This window comes from Symsagittifera roscoffensis, chromosome 6 (genome assembly GCF_963678635.1).
Source record: "Symsagittifera roscoffensis chromosome 6, txSymRosc1.1, whole genome shotgun sequence".
Classification (NCBI taxonomy): Eukaryota; Metazoa; Xenacoelomorpha; order Acoela; family Convolutidae; genus Symsagittifera; species Symsagittifera roscoffensis.
In genome coordinates, this window is record NC_087067.1 from 38,890,628 (window position 1) to 38,906,527 (window position 15,900).

General features: G+C 34.9%; 1 protein-coding gene across 1 annotated transcript in view; it reads right to left on the reverse strand.

Annotated features, from left to right (window-relative positions):
• The window catches only part of LOC134847550 (adhesion G protein-coupled receptor A3-like), a 54,646-nt gene extending 48,411 nt beyond the window's left edge, over nucleotides 1-6,235 (reverse strand). The window contains exon 1 of the mRNA XM_063864618.1: nucleotides 6,206-6,235. The gene's annotated coding sequence lies outside the window, so the exon portion shown is untranslated. The remainder of the gene's footprint in view (nucleotides 1-6,205) is intronic.
• Nucleotides 6,236-15,900: the final 9,665 nt, after the last annotated feature.

The following is a 15,900-nucleotide window of genomic DNA, read 5'->3' on the forward strand; positions in this document are numbered from 1 at the left end:
TCCTATTTCTTATTCTGATTTATTTTTTTTCGGGAAACAACTGTCAAGTTAAAATCTCAGTTTTTAAATAATGTGGCTACGTAATTGAACAAGGCATTTTCAGTTTACTGATTTAGTCCACCCGCTTTAATTTTTCTGATTTATCAATTTACTGTCCGAACGTTCAAAGTTTTTCAAACTGATCCCACAATTTACTGAACTAACGGCGCATTTGCAGCCGATTTATTGAAAAGCTTCAGAAATTAAGTTGGAAGAATGGAGCTATTAAAGAATGGCTAGTCACTCTCTTTTAGTCGAGAAGACATCGCAAAAAAGCGATAATTTCAGCAACTTTCAAAAATTATCGACCGCTTCTATACACAGCAAGATGTTAGCAAAACAAGTCGCAACACTTTGATGAAATATCATTCAGGTAGATGTAAGATATATTCAACTCAAACCATTCGGCTCATTACTTAAGCAACCACATTAATTCTTCCAGTCAAAAATTTTTAAAACCCTGTGAGCGCTCAGCAGAAGTTCTCAGCCTGTGAAATGATTGATGAATGACAAACAAAATTTTTTGATCATTTGCATTCAGCACACCAGTGCCTTCGATACTCTACATCACAGTTCCCTGTTTTTGAATAATCAAAACACATTGAGAATACAGAGCAAAGAGCTTGAAACTTTTTGTCTGGAAGAAAGAATGTGGCAATATGTGAGGGCTGGGACATCTTCTGTTCATTACTGATCCTAATAAGTGACAATTAATTGGAAAAAAAGTATGACATTCCAAAAGTAGAGCAAACTTTACACAGCCTTCACGATCTTTAAGGCTCAGTATCAAAAAACTAAAACCAGAAAACTTATTGCCAGTATTAAAAAAATTATCAGTCGGTTAAAGGATTGATTTTACTTCTTAGGACTAGCGCTTAAGTGAATTACATCTCAAATCACCGAATTCTAGATTGAACACTTGGCACCATAAAATATCGATCTTAAGTGTAAGTAATCAAATAAAAAATCGTCAGAAGCTTAGAAAATTCTTGAAAAGTTATCAATGAACAAACAGTTCAATCGTGTTACTATATATAACTACTGGATACTTAAGGAAATCTGGGGGATTCATAAACATATGTAATCGGAAAACTCTGCTCATCTAGCTCGCTCCTGCGTTAAATCAAGACTGAACTACATAAAATGCTTCTATTCTGATTTAACTGCTGAACAATTTTGCTTCAGGCTTAGAACTCTTACATCTCCTGTTCTACACTGGCTCCGTAATAACACTGGCTACCGATAAAGTTTCGAATCTAATTTGAAAATTTAACTCTTGATTTTCCCATTTTGAGACTACGAGATTACCACATGTCGCGTTATCTCAGTGACTAGCTTCTCAAAATTAGAAAAAACGAGAAAAAAAATCCGGATTTTCACTTACTTTACTGCTGCTACTGTTTGGAACAAAACTCCAGATGTTTTTTGCGTTGTAACTTTAAGCAGGAGTGCGGTCTGTATTTAGACAACCGCGTATTTATACTCGACAGTAAGCAGACAAATGCCATATTAACCAATCAGAATCGAGATGAGAAAACATAATTACGAAATAAATAATTATTAGTTATTCATTTCTTCCTTGTCTCGATTCTGATTGGTTAATACAGTATTTGTCTACTTACTGACGAGTCTGAATACGCGGTTGTCTAAATACTGCTACGTAACCCTTTAAGCACAACCTAAAAACTCAACTTTTTGGTAAATATTTGTAATATTTAGTAATTTTTGTAGCACGTTGAATTAAAGTGTAATTTAACCATATTCTTTTCGCATGACCGATCTGATATCGTAATCATGATCGGTTTCTAAGTAAAAAAGACTGCTCGTATCAGGGCGAAGTCCTGAATGTTCCGACTGTCTTTTAAAGTTTTTGGAGCAGTAACATACAAAAATTATGTGTAATAAAAACAAATAGAATTTTTTTTAATTTAAAATTTTTTATGAAAATCATCCCCCAACACGCAATATAAAATACAACAGGATAGCTTTCGCTCTTTGTAACAAATCAGTTATGGCAAATAAGCTTCTCATAAATTGGCAAATAAGCTTCCCTAAATCCCATAACTTTAAAAATTATTACAGGTGTAATATCACTTCAAATTTTATGCTCAGGACAACAATACTTTTTTGATGATAAAAAAAATTCCGTCAAAAATGGCTAGTTAAAAAGTCGAAATTTGTCCGAAGAAAAAACCCAACCCGAGCACAAATATTCCGTTACTTTCGTATCGAAAGTCGGAACAATAAGACGACAAGCCAGTAGGTTTACAAGACATTAGGGCGACAAATGGGCGTTAAGACATGTAAAATAAATTGATCGAAACTAAGCGGTTTATATTTTTGAGAAATACAATTGAAGAATTTGCCTGTAGCGTCGCCTTAAAGTCCCACCAAAAGCGGTTGTCGTCTTAAAAGATGTCGTCATTTTTGCCGGACACTCCATGATCGATGTCAAACGTCGATGATCTTCAATTGAATGGAATATTGAACTTATAATGTGTCCAAACCAGAGAAGGTCCTAAAATAAACTCAGACAATTAGATATCCAGGCCACTTTATCTCTACGCCAAAGTACTCCGGATTACCAATTACATTCTAATTTTTGGTCAGCTATAAAATGAAACAAACTTTTGGTCCACCTGCAAATCGACTTTCAATTAAAAATGAACTGATAAGTAATATTAGGCTGCCTGTATCATGGCGATCTTAGAATATGACGACTGACATTTAACACTTTAACTTGTCTCGGATATTTCTTGGTTAGAAAAATGATACAACGGTTTATAAACTTTTGAAAACAGTTTGTATTTTTATGTTCATTCCACCCTAACAGAAAGTACAAAGTGTTATAATTTGAGTGTAATTGATTGGACCGGTTAGTTTGTCGCAGTTTAGCTTGGAAGTATATTTAAATTTGCGGCGAAAGTTTTTTTTTAACCAAAATAAATATTTGCAAATCGTGGCTTCTATACAGCTCACTGTGAAAAACAACTTCATAAAAAATTATTAGATAGATACTAACAGCATCTATCATTAATGTCATTGATCAAAATGGCAGTATCATTATTTGACAATAAATAGAGTAAATTAAAAACAAATGCAGTCAAATTCCAATGTCAAATTAGAAGAACAATGGTACAGATGTCAGACGAAGTTAAAGAGACCGCCCAAAACAATCCTTGTAGATGCCATTTATATCACAAACCATATTTGAGCTGTCATTCCTTGCAAATAAATAACTTATTTATGTCATTTATTGCAGAAATACAGACTGGTTTCTTGGGTTTTGAAAAACTGAATATTTGACAGTCATAATTACAATTTGATGGATCAATGAGTTGGGAAAATATCGTAGATCAGAAAATTTTATCAGAAAAATCAAAAACTAAACAACAAAACGAAAAATGTAGAGAAGATATTATCGGAAGGTTTAATATACCCACAATCTTTTAAAAATATCTGCGCAAAATTAATAATGGCTACAAAAGTACACAGAAACCCCATTCAAATCTATGAAAAATTGAAGACTGAAAGTGAGTGAATTATCTTCACTATACAGTGACTTTTACAACAACCACGCGGTGCAAAGAAAGTTAGGATTTGGATATAATATTGAGAGTTAAAAAACACAGAATTGCTCCTAAAAATAACTTCAACAAAATTTCAAATTAAACTTTTTGATCTATCAGATTACACGTTTTTCCATAAAATTTGTTCATATTTTTCAAATCAGTTGATACTTGTGAAACTAATGAGCCAACACAATCTGGTTCCTTGCATTGCTAAATAATTCATTCATTCAGTATGTGACTTAAAATAACGTCCTTTAAATAGATGACAGTTAAAAAAAACATATCAGTGTCTATTTTTACGACAGCCGCCGACGTTTTCCAGCTAAACTCATATAAGATGTCGTAACATTACCTTAATAAATTATGAGTGACCGTTCAGATAACAGATAAGGCTCTGTCAAAATGTCAAAACATTACAAAATAGCATTGACAAATTATTAATATCAGACTCTAGTTGATATAAAAAAGCTTGTAAAATGTGAAATCATCCTTTTGACATTTTTAAAGCATTGCTGCAAAAAAATCTTCATCTTGTAAGTAAATTAAAAAGATCATCTACATAATAAATGGCCCAAAACTGTCATCATAAACTGATTCTAAACAAAACAGTGGTGTCATTCGGATCGCTTCAATTGCACAACCAATAGAAGATTTGGGAAAAGTTTCTATTATAACAAACTTTTTATATTCAAGTCATTTTGAAAAAAAAAACCTAAACTATTGAAAAATAGCTACCGGACAATTGGAAAACCATTGATAGTTAACAGAGAAGGCTGTTAAATTTATTTTGAAACTAAATCAAATCGATTTTTTAAAACACAGCCAACAGAAAGTTTGAAAGAGCCATGAACGCATGCAAGTAGAAAAAAACTTCAGTTTCTGAATTTCAAGGACAAAACATATGGAAGTGAAGCTCTTCGATTTTCAAAAAGAGTTTATTAGTGACATTTGTTGTTAAAAATAAACCCATTTTGAGAATTGAGAAAACTGATAAGATTTAAGACTCATAACTGAAATATGACGTATGAGAAAAATTTTGGATTGTAAGCAAGCCCTTATGTATTCTAAGCATCACTCAGAATAAAGCCAACAGTTGGAAAAGAGTCAATGAATGCAAGTAAAAAGGAAAAAGAACTGACTTGTTCTTTTTATTTTGAAAAAATCTCAGCTTTCGAAGAAAAAAATTAACCCAATTTGAAAAAAACTGAATCAATAGGTGCATTTTTTAATTTGCTCGAAAATCTGAAAAATAGAATTCAATTTTGAAATCAACAGTTCATCGAGTTTTGCGGGACTTTTACACTCGCTGTTCGATAGTGGAGTTTGCCTTCTTTTTAGCAAGAAAATGAACTGCACTGAAAAAGTAAAAGTTAAAAGCAGTAAAGTAAGTTTGAGGCTGACCAAATTTTTGAACTACTCCAGAAAAAGAAAAATCATCGGGACCTAAATAAAAATCTGAACTACGTCGACCGACTCTTAAAATGAACATGACATTTTTGAAAAAATATGAAAAAAGTCTCAAAAAAAGTAAAACAAGGATAGCCGGTTTTTTGCAGTTTTTTTTTTAAATGATTCCCAAAAGGCGCTAAATTTTTCAAACTAAAATAACGTTACCCAAGTAAAACTAATTTTTAAAGTTTTAAATTAAACTATAAAAGCAATTAAAATAAGATTGCTCCCTCGCTTTATTCGCTCGAAGTAAGACAAAAAAAATCAAAAATTCAAACCAGTTTTTCTCGACACTGGTAACCTTTTTCGAAATTTTTTAATGTAGTTTGAATCACAACTGTAAGGGATTTATTATAATATTTACTCAAACCAGTCCCACCATTGTTTAAGGTCCTGATTTAGCGTAAAAAAGCAAAAAAAAAACTTAAAACACATCCGAACACAAAGTTCATGCTCATTTTCATTAGTTGGAATAATTAGGACTGAGTTTTAACACAATACATAGGATGCAATTTCGGTCATATTTGTCTAAGAGCTTAAGTTTTAGAAATCAATTTTATGTTAAAAAGAACTCGAATGGAGGCTTAGCTAAGATCCTTAGCTTTCTACTGAAGAATTTGAAATTCACAAATCCATTTTTTAAAGCTGTTTTCAGGGCCTCTTCGGCACCCGGAGCTATTCTCTGACGAGCGAAACATTGTTTTTATTGTGAGTCGAGTCCATCAAAACATTTATCCAACAAAACGCAGGCAGTCATGTTCTTTGAGTCCCGTATCTTTTCAGTTAGCTCAACAACAGCGTCAAGCGTCGAATGTTTTTCGCGAAACTCGAATTAAAATGAGTACAAAAGTTCAAATTTCACAAAAAAGGCCGATATTTTTTTTCTCAAAATTTTTTAGTTATTGATGGCAAAAGCAAAATTGGACGATAATTTCCGAAACTAGTTTAGTACCCTTCCTAGTTATAGAGGACCAGGTAAAATTCCAAGATCCAAGCAAATTGACTTATTATAGCTGGTGATAAAAGCTCTAGAATTTCATCGCAAATACCATCATTATCAGGTGCTTTACTACTCTGTGTTTCTTTGATGAAATTTAAATTCACGTGGACGTATTTTTTGGAATAAAAAGAAAAGAAAAACTTACCTTATTGTTAGTTAGTGCAAAGCTTTTCCCCACTGAGGTAAAACATATAATAAAATCATGAGCTATGAGTTTATGATCGCTGATTTTAATTCCCGAGTAATTAAGCGTTTTTTCTTAAAAGCTGATTACCCTAAAACTCGTTCAGCAAACGGAAAAACATAACTGGTGTTTTCAGTTTATCAATAACTATCTGATGCTAAAATGCAATCACAGTGCACCGTATCAGGCTAACAACTTTATTTCGCTGTTTTGCGAATTTTCAGTTACTGCGGGGTCGCCGCAAGACTGAACCATTTTTAAAAGTTAATTAACACGTTTGCACATGGCATTTTTTGTTTCATTTCTTGTGTTTTGATGTTTTTCTATACTTATATGGTGCAAAAAAATCTAGCTTCTTAATAATGTTGCCAATAAGGACTATAATGTCATTTAGTTGCAAAATTTTTTTAATGAATCCTGATGCACTACAAACTTCTGTTTGAAACGTTCTCGTTTTTCAAAGTTTTGCATAAAAGTCATGTTTCTGTAAGTTACCCTTACATCTGCTAAATTTGGAATACAGAGTAGGATAAAGATCAGTTGTTGGATCAAGAATTACTTCAAAGGTGAATTCTTTTATATTTGTAAAAAAGTAGTCTGGACAAGAACTCGAAATTTCGGTTTGTCTCGTAACTTCTGAGCCGTTATTTCTATTTTCAAGAGCAAAAATTGGCCCCATTTTGAACACAACCGGCCACCATAGCCAAACAAGAATCATGAACGAGAAAAATGTCTCAACCTTTTATAAAGTAAACAAAACCCCGCAGTGAACAAAAAAAATTATATCAGAATTAGTAAAATCCTTGATGCATGTTGTCAAAAAGCGCATGGAAACAAAAGAGTTATCCATCTTTCAAGAAAAAAAAAACATCTCCACTAAACACGTCCTGATCTCCAAAATAAAGTTTTCGCCAAAGTTACTTCATAGAATTTTGCTGGATGTTGGTTGATGCTTGAATCAAAAGCAAAAAGCTTTGTTTTTAAATTGTTTCGGAATCGCAAAACTTTGTTGAGGTTTCATGTAGTTAGCAGGTTTGCATCTGAGGTGATGAAGCCAATTGCATGTCAACAACATCCGCTGTGAAGCCAAAGCAAGCAGTACCCAGCCATTTACGATAGTCAAATATCTCAATCGATGAGGCACAACCAATCGTGCCTCATCGGTTGAGATATTCGACTCAGGTAAACGGCTGGGTACTGCTTGTTTTGGTACCCTAGCGGATATTGTTGATATGCAATTGGATTCATTACTTGAAACTTCGCTTGGTTGAAGGACTAGAAAAATGAAGCTGACAGTTTTTCTAACGTAGTCATTCTCTAATAAATTGTGGTCTTCTGAGCCAAATGATTCGGTTTTTATTGATAGTCATATCTAAATTGTCTTTTTGACCTGAGATTATTGGGTTCCGAAATTTTCTTACCAGATTACTTTATTTGTATAGTCTAAGTTATTTTAAAAGCAAATTCAGAAAAAATTTCGTCTGATCAACTATGTATAATCGCATTTCGTTGAGCTGCTTCGCAATTTGTTCCTGATTTGCAGGCAGCTTCGCAAGAGCATTGATTAGCTTTGTGGTACTTTGTCGTTAACTTAGTTTAATCCGTCTTCTGTTTAAACATTCATTTCATAGATTTCGAGAAATGTATTTTGCTTGTGCCCAATTACACATTTCATAAAACGCACGAGGAAGTTCCCGAGATTATCATGAAACGACAATGTCATGAAAATGTGTGTTAAAACAGAAAAACATTTTCCAATATAGTCCGTCGCAGGCAGTGGAGGTACCTTGGTTATTTGCTGCGAGTAAAGCCGACTCGCTACCCCAGAATGACATTACTGGCTAAACCGGACCCGCAATTTAAAAGACCTCTCGTGGACGAGTCAAATTGTCTTACAAGCATATCATCATGATTCATTAAAAAATTTTAATGAATCCTGATGCGCTACAAACTTCTGTTTGAAACATTCTCGTTTTTCAATGTTTTGCAGAAAAGTTATGTTTCTGTAAGTCACCCTTACATCTGCTAAATTTGGAATACAGAGTAGGATAAAGATCAGTTGTTGGATCAAGAATTACTTCAAAGGTGAATTCTTTTATATTTGTAAAAAAGTAGTCTGGACAAGAACTCGAAATTTCGGTTTGTCTCGTAACTTCTGAGCCGTTATTTCTATTTTCAAGAGCAAAAATTGGCCCCATTTTGAACACAACCGGCCACCATAGCCAAACAAGAATCATGAACGAGAAAAATGTCTCAACCTTTTATAAAGTAAACAAAACCCCGCAGTGAACAAAAAAAATTATATCAGAATTAGTAAAATCCTTGATGCATGTTGTCAAAAAGCGCATGGAAACAAAAGAGTTATCCATCTTTCAAGAAAAAAAAACATCTCCACTAAACACGTCCTGATCTCCAAAATAAAGTTTTCGCCAAAGTTACTTCATAGAATTTTGCTGGATGTTGGTTGATGCTTGAATCAAAAGCAAAAAGCTTTGTTTTTAAATTGTTTCGGAATCGCAAAACTTTGTTGAGGTTTCATGTAGTTAGCAGGTTTGCATCTGAGGTGATGAAGCCAATTGCATGTCAACAACATCCGCTGTGAAGCCAAAGCAAGCAGTACCCAGCCATTTACGATAGTCAAATATCTCAATCGATGAGGCACAACCAATCGTGCCTCATCGGTTGAGATATTCGACTCAGGTAAACGGCTGGGTACTGCTTGTTTTGGTACCCTAGCGGATATTGTTGATATGCAATTGGATTCATTACTTGAAACTTCGCTTGGTTGAAGGACTAGAAAAATGAAGCTGACAGTTTTTCTAACGTAGTCATTCTCTAATAAATTGTGGTCTTCTGAGCCAAATGATTCGGTTTTTATTGATAGTCATATCTAAATTGTCTTTTTGACCTGAGATTATTGGGTTCCGAAATTTTCTTACCAGATTACTTTATTTGTATAGTCTAAGTTATTTTAAAAGCAAATTCAGAAAAAATTTCGTCTGATCAACTATGTATAATCGCATTTCGTTGAGCTGCTTCGCAATTTGTTCCTGATTTGCAGGCAGCTTCGCAAGAGCATTGATTAGCTTTGTGGTACTTTGTCGTTAACTTAGTTTAATCCGTCTTCTGTTTAAACATTCATTTCATAGATTTCGAGAAATGTATTTTGCTTGTGCCCAATTACACATTTCATAAAACGCACGAGGAAGTTCCCGAGATTATCATGAAACGACAATGTCATGAAAATGTGTGTTAAAACAGAAAAACATTTTCCAATATAGTCCGTCGCAGGCAGTGGAGGTACCTTGGTTATTTGCTGCGAGTAAAGCCGACTCGCTACCCCAGAATGACATTACTGGCTAAACCGGACCGCAATTTAAAAGACCTCTCGTGGACGAGTCAAATTGTCTTACAAGCATATCATCATGATTCATTAAAAAATTTTAATGAATCCTGATGCGCTCCAAACTTCTGTTTGAAACATTCTCGTTTTTCAATGTTTTGCAGAAAAATTATGTTTCTGTAAGTCACCCTTACATCTGCTAAATTTGGAATACAGAGTAGGATAAAGATCAGTTGTTGGATCAAGAATTACTTCAAAGGTGAATTCTTTTATATTTGTAAAAAAAAAGTATTCTGGACAAGAACTCGAAATTTCTGTTTGTCTCGTAGCTTCCGAGCCGTTATTTCTATTTTCAAGAGCAAAAATTGGCCCCATTTGGAACAGAACCGGCCACCATAGCCAAACAAGAATCATGAACGAGAAAATTGTCTCAACCTTTTATAAAGTAAACAAAACCCCGCATGAAACCAAAAAAATTATATCAGAATTAGTTAAATCCTTGATGCATGTTGTCAAAAAGCGCATGGAAACAAAAGAGTTATCCATCTTTTAAGAATAAAATCATCTCCACTAAACTCGTCCTGATCTCCAAAATAAAGTTTTCGCCAAAGTTACTCCAGAGTTTTGCTGGATGTTGGTTGATGCTTAAATCAAGGGCAAAAAAATCCATTGAGAGCCTTGTTTTCAAATTGTTTCGGAATCGCAAAACTTTGTTGAGGTTCTATGTAGTTAGCAGGTTTGCATCTGAGGCAATGAAGCCAATTGCATGGCAACAACATCCGCTGTGAAGCCAAAGCAAGCAGTACCCAGCCATTTACGATAGTCAAATATCTCAACCGATGAGGCACAACCAATCGTGCCACATCGGTTGAGATATTCGACTCAGGTAAACGGCTGGGTACTGCTTGTTTTGGTACCCTAGCGGATATTGTTGATATGCAATTGGATTCATTACTTGAAACTTCGCTTGGTTGAAGGACTAGAAAAATGAAGCTGACAGTTTTTCTAACGTAGTCATTCTCTAATAAATTGTGGTCTTCTGAGCCAAATGATTCGGTTTTTATTGATAGTCATATCTAAATTGTCTTTTTGACTTGAAATTATTGGGTTCCGAAATTTTCTTACCAGATTACTTTATTTGTATAGTCTAAGTTATTTTAAAAGCAAATTCAGAAAAAATTTCGTCTGATCAACTATGTATAATCGCATTTCGTTGAGCTGCTTCGCAATTTGTTCCTGATTTGCAGGCAGCTTCGCAAGAGCATTGATTAGCTTTGTGGTACTTTGTCGTTAACTTGGTTTAATCCGTCTTCTGTTTAAACATTCATTTCATAGATTTCGAGAAATGTATTTTGCTTGTGCCCAATTACACATTTCATAAGACGCACGAGGAAGTTCCCGAGATTATCATGAAACGACAATGTCATGAAAATGTGTGTTAAAACAGAAAAACATTTTCCAATATAGTCCGTCGCAGGCAGTGGAGGTACCTTGGTCATTTGCTGCCAGTAAAGCCGACTCGCTACCCCAGAATGACATTACTGGCTAAACCGGACCCGCAATTTAAAAGACCTCTCGTGGACGAGTCAAATTGTCTTACAAGCATATCATCATGATTCATTAAAAAATTTTAATGAATCCTGATGCGCTACAAACTTCTGTTTGAAACATTCTCGTTTTTCAATGTTTTGCAGAAAAGTTATGTTTCTGTAAGTCACCCTTACATCTGCTAAATTTGGAATACAGAGTAGGATAAAGATCAGTTGTTGGATCAAGAATTACTTCAAAGGTGAATTCTTTTATATTTGTAAAAAAAAAGTATTCTGGACAAGAACTCGAAATTTCGGTTTGTCTCGTAGCTTCCGAGCCGTTATTTCTATTTTCAAGAGCAAAAATTGGCCCCATTTGGAACAGAACCGGCCACCATAGCCAAACAAGAATCATGAACGAGAAAAATGTCTCAACCTTTTATAAAGTAAACAAAACCCCGCATAGAACAAAAAAAATTATATCAGAATTAGTTAAATCCTTGATGCATGTTGTCAAAAAGCGCATGGAAACAAAAGAGTTATCCATCTTTTAAGAATAAAAACATCTCCACTAAACACGTCCTGATCTCCAAAATAAAGTTTTCGCCAAAGTCACTCCAGAATTTTGCTGGATGTTGGTTGATGCTTAAATCAAGGGCAAAAAAATCCATTGAGAGCCTTGTTTTCAAATTGTTTCGGAATCGCAAAACTTTGTTGAGGTTCTATGTAGTTAGCAGGTTTGCATCTGAGGCAATGGAGCCAATTGCATGGCAACAACATCCGCTGTGAAGCCATAGCAAGCAGTACCCAGCCATTTACGATAGTCAAATATCTCAACCGATGAGGCACAACCAATCGTGCCACATCGGTTGAGATATTCGACTAAGGTAAACGGCTGAGTACTGCTTGTTTTGGTACCCTAGCGGATATTGTTGATATGCAATTGGATTCATTACTTGAAACTTCGCTTGGTTGAAGGACTGGAAAAATGAAGCTGACAGTTTCTCTAACGTAGTCATTCTCTGATAAATTGTGGTCTTCTGAGCCAAATGATTCGGTTTTTATTGATAGTCATATCTAAATTGTCTTTTTGACTTGAAATTATTGGGTTCCGAAATTTTCTTACCAGATTACTTTATTTGTATAGTCTAAGTTATTTTAAAAGCAAATTCAGAAAAAATTTCGTCTGATCAACTATGTATAATCGCATTTCGTTGAGCTGCTTCGCAATTTGTTCCTGATTTGCAGGCAGCTTCGCAAGAGCATTGATTAGCTTTGTGGTACTTTGTCGTTAACTTGGTTTAATCCGTCTTCTGTTTAAACATTCATTTCATAGATTTCGAGAAAGGTATTTTGCTTGTGCCCAATTACACATTTCATAAAACGCACGAGGAAGTTCCCGAGATTATCATGAAACGACAATGTCATGAAAATGTGTGTTAAAACAGAAAAACATTTTCCAATATAGTCCGTCGCAGGCAGTGGAGGTACCTTGGTCATTTGCTGCGAGTAAAGCCGACTCGCTACCCCAGAATGACATTCCTGGCTAAACCGGACCCGCAATTTAAAAGACCTCTCGTGGACGAGTCAAATTGTCTTACAAGCATATCATCATGATTCATTAAAAAATTTTAATGAATCCTGATGCGCTACAAACTTCTGTCTGAAACCTTTTCGTTTTTCAATGTGTTGCACAAAAGTCATGATTCTGTAAGTCACCCTTACATCTGCTAAATTTGGAATACAGAGTAGGATAAAGATCAGTTGTTGGATCAAGAATTACTTCAAAGGTGAATTCTTTTATATTTGTAAAAAAGTATTCAGGACAAGAACTCGAAATTTCGGTTTGTCTCGTAGCTTCTGAGCCGTTATTTCTATTTTCAAGAGCAAAAATTGGCCCGATTTCGAACAGAACCGGCCACCATAGCCAAACAAGAATCATGAACGATAAAAATGTCTCAACCTTTTATAAAGTAAACAAAACCCCGCATAAAACAAAAAAATTATATCAGAATTAGTAAAATCCTTGATGCATGTTGTCAAAAAGCGCATGGAAACAAAAAAGTTATCCATCTTTCAAGAACAAAAATATCTCCACTAAACACGTCCTGATCTCCAAAATAAAATTTTCGCCAAAGTTTTTTCATAGAATTTTGCTAGATGTTGGTTGATGCTTGAATCAAGGGCAAAAAAAATCCGTTGAGAGCTTTGTTTTCAAATTGTTTCGGAATCGCAAAAATTTGTTGAGGTTCTATGTAGTTAGCAGGTTTGCATCTGAGGCGATGAAGCAAATTGCATGTCAACAACATCCGCTGTGAAGCCAAAGCAAGCAGTACCCAGCCATTTACGATAGTCAAATATCTCAACAGATGAGGCACAACCAATCGTGCCTCATCGGTTGAGATATTCGACTAAGGTAAACGGCTGGGTACTGCTTGTTTTGGTACCCTAGCGGATATTGTTGATATGCAATTGGATTCATTACTTGAAACTTCGCTTGGTTGAAGGACTGGAAAAATGAAGCTGACTGTTTCTCTAACGTAGTCATTCTCTGATAAATTGTGGTCTTCTGAGCCAAATGAATCGGTTTTTATTGATAGTCTTATCTAAATTGTCTTTTTGACTTAAAATTATTGTTCCGAAATTTTCTTACCAGATTACTTTATTTGTATAGTCTAAGTTATTTTAAAAGCAAATTCAGAAAAAATTTCGTCTGATCAACTATGTATAATCGCATTTCGTTGAGCTGCTTCGCAATTTGTTCCTGATTTGCAGGCAGCTTCGCAAGAGCATTGATTAGCTTTGTGGTACTTTGTCGTTAACTTGGTTTAATCCGTCTTCTGTTTAAACATTCATTTCATAGATTTCGAGAAAGGTATTTTGCTTGTGCCCAATTACACATTTCATAAAACGCAGAGGAAGTTCCCGAGATTATCATGAAACGACAATGTCATGAAAATGTGTGTTAAAACAGAAAAACATTTTCCAATATAGTCCGTCGCAGGCAGTGGAGGTACCTTGGTCATTTGCTGCGAGTAAAGCCGACTCGCTACCCCAGAATGACATTCCTGGCTAAACCGGACCCGCAATTTAAAAGACCTCTCGTGGACGAGTCAAATTGTCTTACAAGCATATCATCATGATTCATTAAAAAATTTTAATGAATCCTGATGCGCTACAAACTTCTGTCTGAAACCTTTTCGTTTTTCAATGTGTTGCACAAAAGTCATGATTCTGTAAGTCACCCTTACATCTGCTAAATTTGGAATACAGAGTAGGATAAAGATCAGTTGTTGGATCAAGAATTACTTCAAAGGTGAATTCTTTTATATTTGTAAAAAAGTATTCAGGACAAGAACTCGAAATTTCGGTTTGTCTCGTAGCTTCTGAGCCGTTATTTCTATTTTCAAGAGCAAAAATTGGCCCGATTTCGAACAGAACCGGCCACCATAGCCAAACAAGAATCATGAACGAGAAAAATGTCTCAACCTTTTATAAAGTAAACAAAACCCCGCATAGAACAAAAAAATTATATCAGAATTAGTTAAATCCTTGATGCATGTTGTCAAAAAGCGCATGGAAACAAAAGAGTTATCCATCTATTAAGAATAAAAACATCTCCACTAAACACGTCCTGATCTCCAAAATAAAGTTTTCGCAAAAGTTACTCCAGAATTTTGCTGGATGTTGGTTGATGCTTAAATCAAGGGCAAAAAAATCCATTGAGAGCCTTGTTTTCAAATTGTTTCGGAATCGCAAAACTTTGTTGAGGTTCTATGTAGTTAGCAGGTTTGCATCTGAGGCAATGGAGCCAATTGCATGGCAACAACATCCGCTGTGAAGCCATAGCAAGCAGTACCCAGCCATTTACGATAGTCAAATATCTCAACCGATGAGGCACAACCAATCGTGCCACATCGGTTGAGATATTCGACTAAGGTAAACGGCTGAGTACTGCTTGTTTTGGTACCCTAGCGGATATTGTTGATATGCAATTGGATTCATTACTTGAAACTTCGCTTGGTTGAAGGACTGGAAAAATGAAGCTGACAGTTTCTCTAACGTAGTCATTCTCTGATAAATTGTGGTCTTCTGAGCCAAATGATTCGGTTTTTATTGATAGTCATATCTAAATTGTCTTTTTGACTTGAAATTATTGGGTTCCGAAATTTTCTTACCAGATTACTTTATTTGTATAGTCTAAGTTATTTTAAAAGCAAATTCAGAAAAAATTTCGTCTGATCAACTATGTATAATCGCATTTCGTTGAGCTGCTTCGCAATTTGTTCCTGATTTGCAGGCAGCTTCGCAAGAGCATTGATTAGCTTTGTGGTACTTTGTCGTTAACTTGGTTTAATCCGTCTTCTGTTTAAACATTCATTTCATAGATTTCGAGAAAGGTATTTTGCTTGTGCCCAATTACACATTTCATAAAACGCAGAGGAAGTTCCCGAGATTATCATGAAACGACAATGTCATGAAAATGTGTGTTAAAACAGAAAAACATTTTCCAATATAGTCCGTCGCAGGCAGTGGAGGTACCTTGGTCATTTGCTGCGAGTAAAGCCGACTCGCTACCCCAGAATGACATTCCTGGCTAAACCGGACCCGCAATTTAAAAGACCTCTCGTGGACGAGTCAAATTGTCTTACAAGCATATCATCATGATTCATTAAAAAATTTTAATGAATCCTGATGCGCTACAAACTTCTGTCTGAAACCTTTTCGTTTTTCAATGTGTTGCACAAAAGTCATGATTCTGTAAGTCACCCTTACATCTGCTA